This window comes from Thunnus maccoyii, chromosome 1, assembly GCF_910596095.1.
Source record: "Thunnus maccoyii chromosome 1, fThuMac1.1, whole genome shotgun sequence".
Taxonomy (NCBI): domain Eukaryota; kingdom Metazoa; phylum Chordata; class Actinopteri; order Scombriformes; family Scombridae; genus Thunnus; species Thunnus maccoyii.
The window spans coordinates 21,131,676-21,145,518 of record NC_056533.1 but is presented as its reverse complement, the minus strand read 5'-3'; the positions used below and the strand labels follow the sequence as shown (position 1 = coordinate 21,145,518).

Genomic DNA, 13,843 nt, shown 5'->3' with positions numbered 1-13,843 from the left:
AGAAGTCTAAAAGGCAGAACAGACAGTAAAATGCTTATTTAGGTCACATATTCACTGCAGTGCACAAGAAAGAGACAAATGCCGCAGGAAAGGCGTCGTTTGCGTGTGTGTGTGTGTGTCGAAAATATGACATGCATGGCCAGTCACACACACACACACACACACACACACACACACACACACACACACACACACAGAGCGACTCCTCAATGCCGGGAGCAGGAGGGGTGCAAATCTCCAGCGAGAGGGAGACAGGTGCAAGGCTCTGCTCTCTACACTGTAGCTTAAATGCATTTAAAGTCCATTCTTTTCACACACACATACACACACTCCCCCTCTTTATTTCAAGGAGATTATTCTTGTTCTGGGCTTTTGTTTGCTCGTGTGTGCGAGTTGCCTGTGCGCGTGTGCGTATTTGTGGGCATATTTTAATATCGGATAAAAGACTGTTTTAAAATATATATATATATATTGGATAACAATTTAATTCTTGCCTGTTTTCGTGTTGGGGTGTCTCTCCCAAGCTTTCGGGCACTGTGCCATCCTCCTGCAGAATTACCCAAATCACGCTCCTCTAAACACGTGTCAGGTTAACAAAAGGCGGAGCGCTTTTTTTTTCTTTTCTTTTTTTTTTTTTTTTTTTTTTTAAAGACAGCCTGGAAGGCCGGGAGGCGGACGTGTGCTTGTTTCTGTGCCAAAGTTTGTCACTCTCATTTGAATGTGAATGGTATTTACCACTGAGAGCTGCTTATAAGGACCCCGTGTGTACAACACACAACCTCCTTTTCTGAAGGATCTTTCAATTAGCGCCACCACCTCCTCCCCCTTTTTCAACTAATCGGGGCTAATTAGGCTTTATCGCGGGGTAATAGCTTGTATTAATTGCCTCGCGGGCCAACTGTTGAGGAATTTGGCGAGTGATCCAATTGAAACTGACAAGTTTATTCCGTCTATTTAATATTCATTATATTCTAATAGGACACTTGTTAGCATGAATACAACAATTAGGCCCAGCCTTATAGAAGCAACACGGTGTGGGCCTGCACATTTTTATTTGTAAGAATAAAGCTCAAATGTTAAAACATTTTAATCTGTATTTGAATAAAAAAAAAATCCATAAGATTTGTTTTTCATAAATATGCTATTATAAATTATTGAAAAGCCAAACGGAAGCAACGCATTTTAAATCACCTGAAACTAATTATATGATTTTTTTAATGATAAATTATGCACCTAAACGTTTTCAAAGACATTATCATGCAGTGCCAGCTCAGTATAATGTAAGGTATAGGCCTGCTGTTTCTCCAAACCAACCTGCTCTCTTTAAAATACACAAAATAAATACGTTTTTGAATTTCTACTTACGTGTAAATGACTATTGCGCAGGATATTTTGTTGGCACTAAACTGGCAAACACGTCTGATTGGGAGCTGTCACAATCAGATGTTTTATCTATGCGAGTTTGTTTTCAAGTTTCAACTCTTAACATCATTTATTTATCCCTCACCCTAGTCTCAACTTCCCTCTCTTGCCTCAGAAGAGAGAAATAATAATGTTTATTTAGCGCTCATTATTAAGAGCTACCTCTCTTCATTCAAAGACCAAAGGGATTTCAAACATGACATCATAGTTACTGCAAGAACTGACATATTATACAGAGGATCGGGCCTGTAGTCTTACATAGCCAAAAATTGATGTGAAACAAAAATAGAAACCCGAAACGTCGATGCAGGATGTAAATGTATCTACTCTCGAGCATGTTTGATCATTAATCAATTAACATTTGTGAAACTAAATAGTCTGTGTTTGGGGGGAAAAAAGAGGATGAAAGCAACAGAGCCACCACCACGACATTTAGAAAAGAGCAAAAGAAATAATTAAATGCCTGAAAGTTTCTATTTATATTGGTTACAGTAAACTGTCTGTGCCATCCTGCCCATGAAGGGCAAAGATGAGATGGGTCTACATGCGGAGCAGGTCTGGACAGCAGAAACAGTTAGAGTACAAACCCACCCTAAACTGACCCCCCTTTTGATTTGTGCGCTACATATCACTTATAGCCTTTTGTCGGCTGAATATTTTATAGGCCTAAACAGCTGAAAGCATCTGCAGACTGGCCAAGTTATAGCTAATAGAAAGGCCTTTTAAGTAATATGTTTTCCTGAAAAAAATTAATCATTTTAAATTTTCAAACGTTACTCTCGGTTTCTTTGTGAATATCACCAGACGCAGGTTTCTGTTTTTACCATCACATTACTGCTTTAACCCCGCAGACAGTGACATGCAGGGTACAAACTGAAATGGCGAATTGTCTAGTCTTTTCTGTTATAAAATGAACAAAAACTAAAATAAACTCATCTTTCTTCAGAAAAAATATCCAGGAGCCAGAGAGCTACAGTAGGTATTTGTCCTCACCATAAGAGTCGGTGAGCGTCAGTGTTTTGCGATGGGTGTCACAGCAGTCACATGCAGGCATATGGCTCTCAGCCCCCCCACCCAGCCCCCCACCCAGCATTTGAACCCCCAACCAGCTCCGGTGAAGTTCAAGGTCTCTGCAGCCAGTGACCATCCACAGACCAGCGCTGTCTGCTGTCTGGATGCCTCTACGAGAGCCTTGAATATTTCACTTAAAAATACAATGCCTGTATTATTATTATTATTATTATTATTATTATTATTATTATTATTATTATTATTATTTAAATAATTAGTTATTAATTACTATAATTACCACTGATGATTTCTAGTTAAAACTGATATTCATGTCAGTAGTAAACACCTTACAGAAATAAAAATAATTGCGTCAGTATGAATTTTAAGAACTAACGCAGTAACACAGAATTTAATTTGCCCTTCAATCTCACATTCTTTACAAGAGGAAAGAAACCTTGTCGCGCATTTCATAAATATAGATGAATGGCTCATATGTGCCTGAATTGAAATTTGCCTTTTTTAAAAAAAAACAAAAAAAACGTGCCTTTTAAATTGTTTGAGTACTGACTGAATAAAAGAGTCATTGACCTACAATTCTTTTCAAGATGAAAAGTTACACTATTAAAACGGAAGCTGCATGCTGAGGGCCTTAATGACAAGATTTTCGTTTGTCCAAGACATTAAAACCTTCAGCTACACATGACCTTTTTTGTCATTAACACAGTTATTGTTTTTGCAATTACAGTGGTGAAGATGTAGCTCGACAAAATGAAGACTTTAGAAAGCTTAAACAATGCCTGGTGTTAGTAAAAGAGTCTGCAGGGATCCAACACCAAGGTGATTATATTCAAAAACCACTTACAAACCAGTTAAAAGTTTAACTATATGTTTCTTTTTTTTCCCATTCATTCATTCATTGCCCATTAATTATGTCATTGCAATGTAACACTTAGAGTTGTGAAATGTTCTGTTCAGAAAACAGGACTTTTGTTAGATGGTCTCTGACATCACTTGCAAGATGCTGCTGCACTAATGAAAAGAAAAACTCAGGTTTGTTTTAACAGGAAGTTGAGTTTTGTATCAGACAGTATTCAGATTTGAACATGAGATGTCAAGTTTACAGCTTGTTCAAAGTCATGTTATTTCAGAAAAGATAAAAATACTGTACAAGCAGCTCCTCTGACTCTCACCACTCAAGTAATTTGTGTAATTAGATTTTTACTACACATATATATCTGAAATATTAATGATAGAAATTACTGCAACAATTGAAAAAAATTAGGGATTACAGCAAGGGTTATAACAATTTAATTTGAAACAAGTGACATATTATGTGTCAGGTATTTTGATGAGGGAGAACAATGTAATCTTTCCCTGAAGTTTAAGCTAGAGATAGATTGTCATACCATAAGAAAATATGCAGCAACTGCAGTGACAGATTAGAAATTGATATACTCTATACAGAAGGCACACCTAAACTTTTAATTGTTTTTTTTACATAGCTTAAAACTGAAGTCAGACCAGATTGATGTAAAAAAAAGGGAAACAGAGAGGAAGAGGAAAAACATAGAAAGGGGGACAGATAAGGATGGAAGAGCAGAAAATACAAAAATGAAGGGAAAAAAAGAGAAGAAGAAAAAAAAATGCAGAGGAAGCAACAGACGCAGATAAATAGATGCAGTCAGTGGATGATAGGTGGTCCCAGGTGTCTATAATGACATCAGAATGGGAGAGATCCTGCATCTGCATAGTGGAAGAGATCCTGTTTCCTCAGAAAGTCTCTTCATGAGAGACAGGTCATGGCCAATAGCCTCTGTCTGACACGTAATTGGTGATATTGATTATAGGTTATCATATGCTGCAGGCCATTTGTAAGATAATGCTGCAGGGGTTAATTTGTCAGCCATTAACCTTTTGGACTGGTGGATATGTACGTGTAAATTAAGTTTAGAACAACTTCTAAATGGGTCACCTACCCTCATCTAATAAATGTTATGCTAACCAATTTATGTTATGTTGCAATACAACAGTATACATGATGACAGTTAAAACGCATTTGAAAGGTGGGTGTTTGAGCAGAAAAGGGGTTAAGATTTCTGTATAACTGTCACATTCTCTCCAAATTAACCCCCTTTCCAAAGCTCCCAGGGCAGCGCCTACCATGAATTCTTGTGCTGACCCTTTGGAAAAATATCTCTTCATCTAAAAATGAGAGTGACATTTACAGGAAACACCTTTTCCTCTTTCCTCAAATCTGTGAAGGAGCTGCTTGCCTACATGCCTACAGGACTCTGAAAGTTGATCCAGTCTGTCAATTCCAACTAATGGCCAAAGAAAAACTAAAAGGAAAAAAGAATGAAGTAACTTTGTAATAACTTAGTAACAAAAACAGGCTTCAATAGTACATCAGTTTTTTTATTTTTTCCATGAAGTTAGGTGAATATGATGAAAGTCTCTTAAACTGGTGGTAAATATGATTATATTACACATGATAAACCAAATATTATATAAAAAACTATCCTGTCTGTCCCTATATTGACTGATGAATCGTGACTATATGTAATGTATCACTAATATCATAAAAGACAATAAATAAATTGTCATGAGAATTTGTTGCAATTTCACTATTACTGCCTTTAAGAACATATAAAATCTCAACATATATTTATGAATATGTTATTTATAAAAGTGTAACATTTCAGAAACCACTTCAGGGTAAAACATAAAAAATGTTGCAAAGCAGTCAAACAGATTTAACTGCTTCAGAATCATCACAGTTTTTCACATATTTTGGTTTTATCTCAGCGAGGAATAACACATCAAATACACAAAATCACAGAAAAGAGAAAAGCTGTAACCTTTGAGAAAGTCGATCAGAGGCGATCAGAGGTGTAGAAGCACCTAGTAGCCCAGAGCAGTAAAGACAACCCACTTCAACTTCAAAAAATGACATTTGCCACCTCAGAGCATAAAACGTGTCTCTCTAACTCTACACCTGTAAACCTGTAAACCCACACGATGTAGATCAAGAGGGAAACCGAGCTATTCTCACCCCAGCAAACACTATTAAAAGTTACTCAGTAATGGCTGTGCGTGCACGTGAGTACCGCCTTGTGTACAGTGTGCACACATGTGTGTGTCTGTGTGTGTGTGTGTGAGAGAGAGAGAGTGAGTGAGAGAGGGAGGGAGAGGGAGGGAGGGAGGGAGAGAGTGTGAAAAAGTGAAAGCATGAGTGTTGGTCAGCAAATCAATCAGTCAGCAAAGCTCAGTTGACAAAGTGAAACAGAGCAGGGCATCTCCACAGAAAAAAAGAAGGCACAGGTACCTGTTTGGAGCAATCCGGTGGCGGGATCAGCCCTCCAGCTTGGCATGCATTAATTATCCTCTAGAAAGATGGGCGCTCTATAGGCTTGCTCCTGACCCGGCAACTCCTACTGTCCCACAGTCAAAGAAAAAAAGGATGGATGGAGAGGAGCGAGAGAGAAGAGGAAGAGGAATGGGAGACGAGGAGAGAAGAGAAGAGAGAGAGAGAGAATGAGAGAGAGAGAGAGAGAGAGAGAGAGAGAGAGTCAGATCCACTGCTGCCCCTGACACCATGACTGGTCCACGTGAGATTGATCACACACTAGCACTCACACACTGAGGCCTCTGCAGTGACAGGGGGGAACTGCCAAGGAGTAGCATGCTTTGTCTAGCCTGGGGATACACATAGTCAAACGCACGAACGGCCACAACACACACATGCACGCGCTTGCATGTTAGGGACACACACACACACACACACACACACACACACACACACAGACATGTGCACACAGTGACACAGACAGACACACGGCCTATGACTCAGACAATGACTTCGGAATTTCACCTATAATAAAGCTTCTTTTTTTAAATTTATAAATCCATCATTTCGCTAAAAGTGGGGCTCAGCATGCCTTATACTACTTTTTCTTATTTTGTCATCCAGACTATAAAAAAATGATTTGGTGTTTCAGAAGCCCTCATTAGCATTCACTGACTGCCCCCTGCACATCTGTTCAGTAGTCTAATGCCTGTTAGGTTGCGGGGCAGCTGAAAATGGACAGCAAAATAAAAGGGGTCAAAAGTCTAGCACTGAGAAGCGGGAGGACTGTGATTACACACAATAGACAATAAAAGAGATGCATATGAGCGGCGGCAGTGTGCCTGGCCTCTGCACCTTCAGGGAGGACAAGGTTCACACTAATCTCATGAATGCCTTATACACACACACACACACACACTCACAAATGCAACACAAGCTACTGGCAAACAAAACAATTGTCAGCAACCCTTAGAAAAATTGTAAAAAAAAAAAAAAAAAAAAAAAAAAGAAAAGGAAAAAAAAGACATTTATATTCAAATGTGCTTTTTAAAGTGTGCACTTGAGTTGCCAAGCTAAAGGTTTAATGTCACTTTATTTTAGCCTCATTTTCTTTTTTTTTTAATAAAATAATTTTTATATTGACCGCATCCTTCCATTACATACATACTGTAAGTCAAATAAACATGAAACCAGTGAGATATAAGCAGTGATGGTGATGTTGAAAATCAATTTGCATTGCATTAACCAAATATAAAGGCCAGCAGTTCAGTTCTCTACTGCTTAGAAAAATCACATTTCCCAAATCAACCGTCCCCTTCAGCCATCATCTCCTGTCACTAACCAGGAGCGGCTGTCTCAGTCAGCTGGCCACATGCAGATTGATCCAGATGGACATGGTGTCCAGACCTCCAGTCCCCCATAGACCCTCTGGCTGAACTTGACTCCCAGGACTACAGATGGGAAGGAGGGCCCCTCACCTTTGGTGAACCCTGGACCCCAGCACCCTCACCCCCACTATGGCAGACCGCAGGCTGAGCCATCCATCCAGCATCCACTATTAACAATCATTCCAGATTGAATTCAGGTCGCTTTCCCAACAGCTATCATCACAGATAGCTGATCAATACTGGGGCATTATCACAGAACGCTTCCTCAAACACAGTGTCCAACATGCGAGTCCTGGTCGGGGAGTGTGTGTGTGTGATCACTGGGGTGGAAAGGAGCCATGGCCTGGCGGTTACGCAGAGGAGGCTCAGAGAGGAGAACCCTTTGAGCAGAGCTTGAACCCTGGGGGGCTGTAGGTTTGACTGGCTATGTTGCTGAGCATGCTGGGCCACAACTTAAAAGGAGATCAGAGGGCTGTACCTCAGAGCAGCAAAGCCCTCTTCCTTCATCCTCATCTTTCTCTCTCTCTCTACACTCTCAGCCTGTCCGTTTTTTTCCATACTTTTACAAAACACCATATATTTTACTGTGAATTCTGGGAGAAAAAAAAAATCACACCATTTGTGCACAAAATATATTAAATATACAAGATCTTTCCTGTGCAGAAAGGCAGTAATGACTGAAAGAGATAGCTGCAAGAGATACCTCCATATGGGAAACTACACATCACCGAAATAATGAAACATGAAACATTCCTGACACTTACATTCAGCAGGTCGTGTTTCAGAAGAAAACATGCATCATGCAAGTGAAATGCAATGTCTTTACAACAAAGCCAGTGTCATTTTGTTTTTTTAATAAGTGCCAAATTAATTTCTATACATGCCCCCACTATCACACAAGCAAACACACCTTCTCAGGGCTTTAAGTATGTCCCACCCCTTCACTGACCCTGAGACCCTAGGTGCTACAATCAGTGTGCAGTCTGAGTTGTTGTCTTGCCTGGCTTCCCTTAGGGCCTTTGCTGCCATTCTAACCTTGTTTCTGATCCGGTCCTGCTCTGTTCTCCTCCCCTATGTTCTGCCTGGGTAATGCCGTTTCCCACTCCCCCTGGTAAGTGCCTCATATATTGGCCTTATCGGAGGCCTATCTACACCGCACAACATTTACCTTGCTGGAGCCCAGCAGAGAGAAAGCCTGTATCTTCATCAAACACCAGTCAGCAGAGAGAAAAAGGGGATTGAAAGACTGCTTTATGAATTATTGAGATTAAAATCTTTCTCATATTACCTATCCTTTCCTCCTTCCATTCCATTTTCTTCCCTTTCTTTTTCTTTTTTGGTTAAATTTTAAAACATTTATATCCCTCTGTTCCTGAGTAAACGAGCTCGGGGCCGAGATTCCATTAAAAATAAAAGTTGAAGAGAGGAGGAAAGAGAAGAAGTACATAGCTTGGTCGGTTTTAGGTTTTAGTCATCTTTAATCAGCCCTGTGTTTCTGTGCTGGGGAAGAAAAGAGTCAGATGAAACAACCGCATAATGATTTTTTTCTTACTAGTTTTCTTCAGTCTTGGATGTTGGGCACTTAAAAGGAATGTAACAGAAAGACTTTCTTACCTTTTATTATTACTGTCAGTGAGTCCTTGCTCATTCTGACTTTGTTCAGTGGTCTAAGCAATTTTCCAACTTATTAAAAAAAATGATGCATTAACAATGTACTTGCCATTATCCTAGGTCAGGTATTTCTGAATGGTGGATTCATGGCTGAGAGCCTGAGCATTTCTTTAATGATAGTCTGCCTGTATCAAAGAGACTGGCCTTAACCTGTGATATGATCTCTTTCTATTTCTCATTGTACCTTCGAATGCCTTCCCTTCTGGTTTAAATTGCATTAATTCATTAGGAAAAAATACACGAGCAGAAGCACACAGACTTTTTTTTCAAAAGGTACAAGAGTAGTGGCTCCGCTGACACAATGCAAGCTACAATCCTGTCAATCACGAAACTGTTTCATTTGACAAAGCTGTCATAAAGAACAAGGTTGCTAGGTGATTTTCAAACAATGTGTTTCTCTTGTACAACTGTGCGGGCTATTTAAATGTGTGGTTCATTTAAATCAAACAGTACAGCAGCTGACTTCGCCAATTAATTCAACCTGAACTATAAAGTGGAGAATCTATTTGATTGGCATAATATTTGGTTCAAAAGAATAATCAAATTAACGGAGCCAGTGTTTCTTTTAAAAGGGAAATGTTCATACTTTGACAAAATCCTGAATTGTTTCCAGGTTGAGTTTTGCATCACAGGAGCGTGTCGATTTCCGTTGTTCTGTCTAGTCAATGTCATACATAAAACACACAATGGCCATAAAGAAGCGGAGGACCATTATTCAGGGAGACGACCTGAATCTGACTTGTGAGTATGTTCTCTTCTCTGAAGGGCCATCATAACTAGAGCATAAGAGCAAAGGTCATAAGGCCCCATAGGAGCCATTGAGATCAGCAAAATAATCCAAGCGCTCCATGGAGGGCACTCAGCTTTGGCCAGTGGACAAGTCAGACTAGAAGATGGAGTTAGCTGCATCACAATGTGTGGATCCCACATACAGACTGCGGTGTCAGACCTGCTATTTATGATGCAGATGTGATACAGGGGGCTCATCAATGTGGTCATACATCCTGAATAGTGTGTGTTTAAATGTTCTCTTAATAAAATATTTCTGGGGCTGTGCGGAGTCATGGTCCCTGCGCTCATTAGAGGTCTCTGTCCAGCTTGATAAGAGCGGCTCGCCTCCATAATGATTTATTAAGGCTGTGGCTGGGGCAGGCTGGTGGGTCCAAACTGCCTCAGGACACTCCAACCACAGAGACATTTAAGGGTAAAGGCTTGGAATAGAGGGTGCCTCTGAACAGATTTACATCATCCAAGATGCATCTCAAAATGAATTATGTAAGACAAAATGAAATACATAGGAGTTTCACGATTTCTGCCGCCTTTTCTCCCCCAGCTCTTTTTTCTACTCTTCCTTCCTTCCGATGCTCTCTTCTGCATCGCCCTGAGGTAAATTCATGGCCATTTGCTTTATAGAGCAGAGCACTAATGGACAGACAGAGGGACATAAGGGATAGTGTTTAAAAATGAATGGAAGAGAAATGTCAGATGTGAGCAAACAAACAAGTCTGACTAATTCGCAGGATTAGACTGAGATGTGTTTGGCTGGGCCAGGATGGACTAGAGATGCTGGCCTGATGAGTAAGTCTAAACTTATGTAGGTCAGGGTGACTGAGGTGGCTATTTGTGGGGTCAGGAACTTTGTCACCCTACGCTTTCCACACTATGGGTGAGGAAAGAAGGCTGCAGGGTGACTTGGCTGTGAAGAAACTCACAGTTCAACAACCTATTTGCTTGAACTGGTCTGTCACATCCAGAATAAATATATTTCTGTCACAGCTATGCAAATGCAAAGTACCTATACAGAACATCTATTTTAAATGATCAACAAGTGCTTTTGTGTATAGAATTAATATCATTAACACTTTCTTCAGCTGGAAAAAAAGCTTTGGTCCAGCTTGACTTCTGCAAGCAGAAAGCAGGAAATAATTACACAATGGAGAGAATGAATGGATCATCTCTGTTTTGGATGCGGTTTTATAGTAGGGTAGCTTTTGAAGATGTGCATGGACTCAAGCTACATACTGAATACCAAAAGAAAGAAAAATATGACAGGAAGAGAAGAGAGCATGTAAAGATTGGAGGTGGGTGAATTGCAAATTTCAAGTCCATACAGTGAGACCAGACACTGAAAATGTTGCTGTAGGAGCAACATCAAAGAACCAGCTCCTTCAATCGAATTCACACTACAGTTTTGTCATGCAATATCTACTATAAGTCAAGTATATCATGTTGCTGTAGTCATACAGTTTTAGGCTACAACAGTAAAAATAACATTCAGCCCAGCTTTAACAGTGTCCTGCCTGTTCCATGATAAATTCTTCTCAAGACCTGACAATAAAATAATTGCCCATATTTGCGGTAGTATCAAAAGATGTCGGACTTGTGTTTAGGACCAAATAAGGAGAAATAACCCAATACTATGTTAAACTGACTGTATCTGTGGAGCAGGGTGTGAACAGGTGTGGGCTTGAGTCGGTCAGCAGATATTATGAGAGGAGAGAAATGGGAGAGCTTGAAAGACTAGTGAGTCATGGAGGCATCTCTACTGAGAAAAGCTTGGTATCCTCCAACAGAGGAAACAGGCTTAGTGGTTGGAGGATAGATCTTTTTTTTCCTTGCCACAGTTAATTTTCAAATCTCCAACATCCTATGGCTGTCTGTTTTTCTTCTTCTTCCTTTCTGTTTTTTCTGCTTTCATTCTTTTCTTTTAAAATGAAACTGGAGCTGGGGCGGTGATAGTGATAGATGGCTCAGCGCTCTAACACTTTATCCAATCCGGCGCAGATTTCATCCAATAAAGAATCACTTGTGCACTCTCAAACTAAATGGAAGTCAGGCAGCGGAGAGAAAGGGGCTGCCGTGTGTTTCTGAGCTGCGAAAATCAAATTTTCTTAAAGCTGCCGCAGCAGTGGCTGACGGAAAAGGCAGCAACAGCCATGACTGGCCAGGGCCACAACGTCTGCACACACAATTTAATCCATCACAGAGCGCCTGACACCATATCAATCAACCTTTCATCAGCATGCCCCCCCCACCAACCCCCAAAAAAGGAAAAAAAAAACCCAACAATATTTCTATTCAATCACCTCTGACTGAACCAGGCCTACAACCCACTGACCAATGGAGAGGACCAGAAAACTCCAGCTGGATCAGAAGTCTTTTCACATGAACACAAGCATAAAGTAGAACATGTGCACACACAAAATGGTGGAGAAAATATTCTGAAATATAAGCAGTTTCTATTGCAGTACAATACACACATATATAAAAAAAAAGACTATAAATATACTGGATGGACTCCTTAAATTGCTTATTATCTAAAAAACATTATATCATTACCCCAGAGATATTACTTATGTTAGACAACAACATCAGTGACACACCAGCAAATTGTATGTCCTTCTTTAACTTTTACTATAAGACACCACTTCACCACCCCTCCACCTTATCCCCTCCCATAGCTGTCCTTTGTTCCGGGAATACAGTCCCTCTTACTCCCTCTGTATCCCACAGGCTGTGGCTCCAGTGGCCTATGATTTATAATTCATAGGGGCCGCTTCTATATGGGACCTTAGTCTACCTGATACCCTGCCACTGGGCCTGTCCTGGGACAGTGGGAGGGGGGCTCTTGATTACGCCTGGCACCGGAATACTAACATGACACCCACCTCTTTGAAGCCCTAGCACTGTATGTAAATTGGACATAATAATCTATTTTTCCCAGTCGAGATACTGAGCCATATTCCCGAAATGGATGCTGTTTGGGTTTTTTATTTTTTTTCTACATCTGCCATCGGCCATTTTGTTTTTATCAACTTTCTCTGCTTCTTACTCGTGTTCTTTTTCTCTCTCTTCCTTTCTGACAAACAAACACACGCAGTACTTTTTCTCACTGAAAATTGAAGTGAACTTTCATTTTTCCAGTTAAACCTCAGCTTTTTCATGGACGTGTGTGTGACGGTGCTCTTTCTTCCTCCAGGACCTGTAAAGCTCAGGTCTCCGGGTATCCACATTACTTCCTCTCCGGTTCGCTCTCTGCTCTGACCTCCCTGCATACCAGAGAGGTCTCCAAACCAGGCTGTGCTCTGTACTCTGTGCTCTTGGCCTAGGGCTCTGCTTGGCCTCCATGCTCCACTGGCTCCCTAAACCCTGGTGAGGCTCCAAAAGGCCAAACACTATACTTGTTGTGGATGCCCCACCACCCACCAGTGTCTCTGGTGCTGCAGTGGGGGGTGGAGGGGCCTTGTCTGATTGCCAGCAGCAGCTCAAATGACAAAGAGAGAACAGCTCAGCTTGGATCAGACGCGTGTATTATTGTTGTTGTTGCTAAGTGCTCCTGACTAATTATTCCTCCCTCATTTGCAAACAGGGCTGCTGCTCATTTACATATCAATGGGGGCGAGCGTAGGGTGTGATGTCAAGGAGTGCGGGTTAAGCGTGTGGCTAAGCTTGGGGAGCACAGTGGCCATCATCCCTACAACAAACAGAACCCCCCACGCCTCCAGAACCCACATCACTACCATGACACCCCCCGCTGTGTTAGTCTAATAAACAGACGAAACAGAATGGAAGATAGGCTGTTGTTTGGGCGAAGGGGGGGGGGCGGGGGGGGGGGACTGACATAGCGAAGAGCTCTCTTGTCAAATCAGCGGGTTGCCCCTGGATTAGTTCAGTTGTAACACAACCCAGCGCTCCATGGAGATCATTTAGGCAATTATCAAGAACAAGGCCGGCTGCAGTGTTGAACAGCTCACTTCAAAGGCCTACACCAGATGAACAGTTACAGCACACTGGTCAATTTCCATACAAGCCACCCCCTCCCTCACCGCTCTCCTTCACTCACTCCTCCTCTGCTTATGCCTCCAGGCATTTTGACTGTGCTAATGAACATAACACCCCCTCCCCATCCCAAACACACACTCATAGCTACTGTATGATGAGAAGTTCATGATGCGTTCGCTCTACTGTCCCTCTGAAACACAAAGAGAAGCAGGCCCCAGTGAAG

At 41.2% G+C, this 13,843-nt stretch overlaps 1 protein-coding gene across 1 annotated transcript in view; it reads right to left on the bottom strand.

The window, feature by feature from the left end:
- Nucleotides 1–13,843, bottom strand: part of zfhx3b (zinc finger homeobox 3b) — a 344,746-nt gene that overhangs the window by 238,670 nt on the left and 92,233 nt on the right. The window contains exon 6 of the mRNA XM_042396488.1: nt 5,759–5,867. The gene's annotated coding sequence lies outside the window, so the exon portion shown is untranslated. The remainder of the gene's footprint in view (nt 1–5,758; nt 5,868–13,843) is intronic.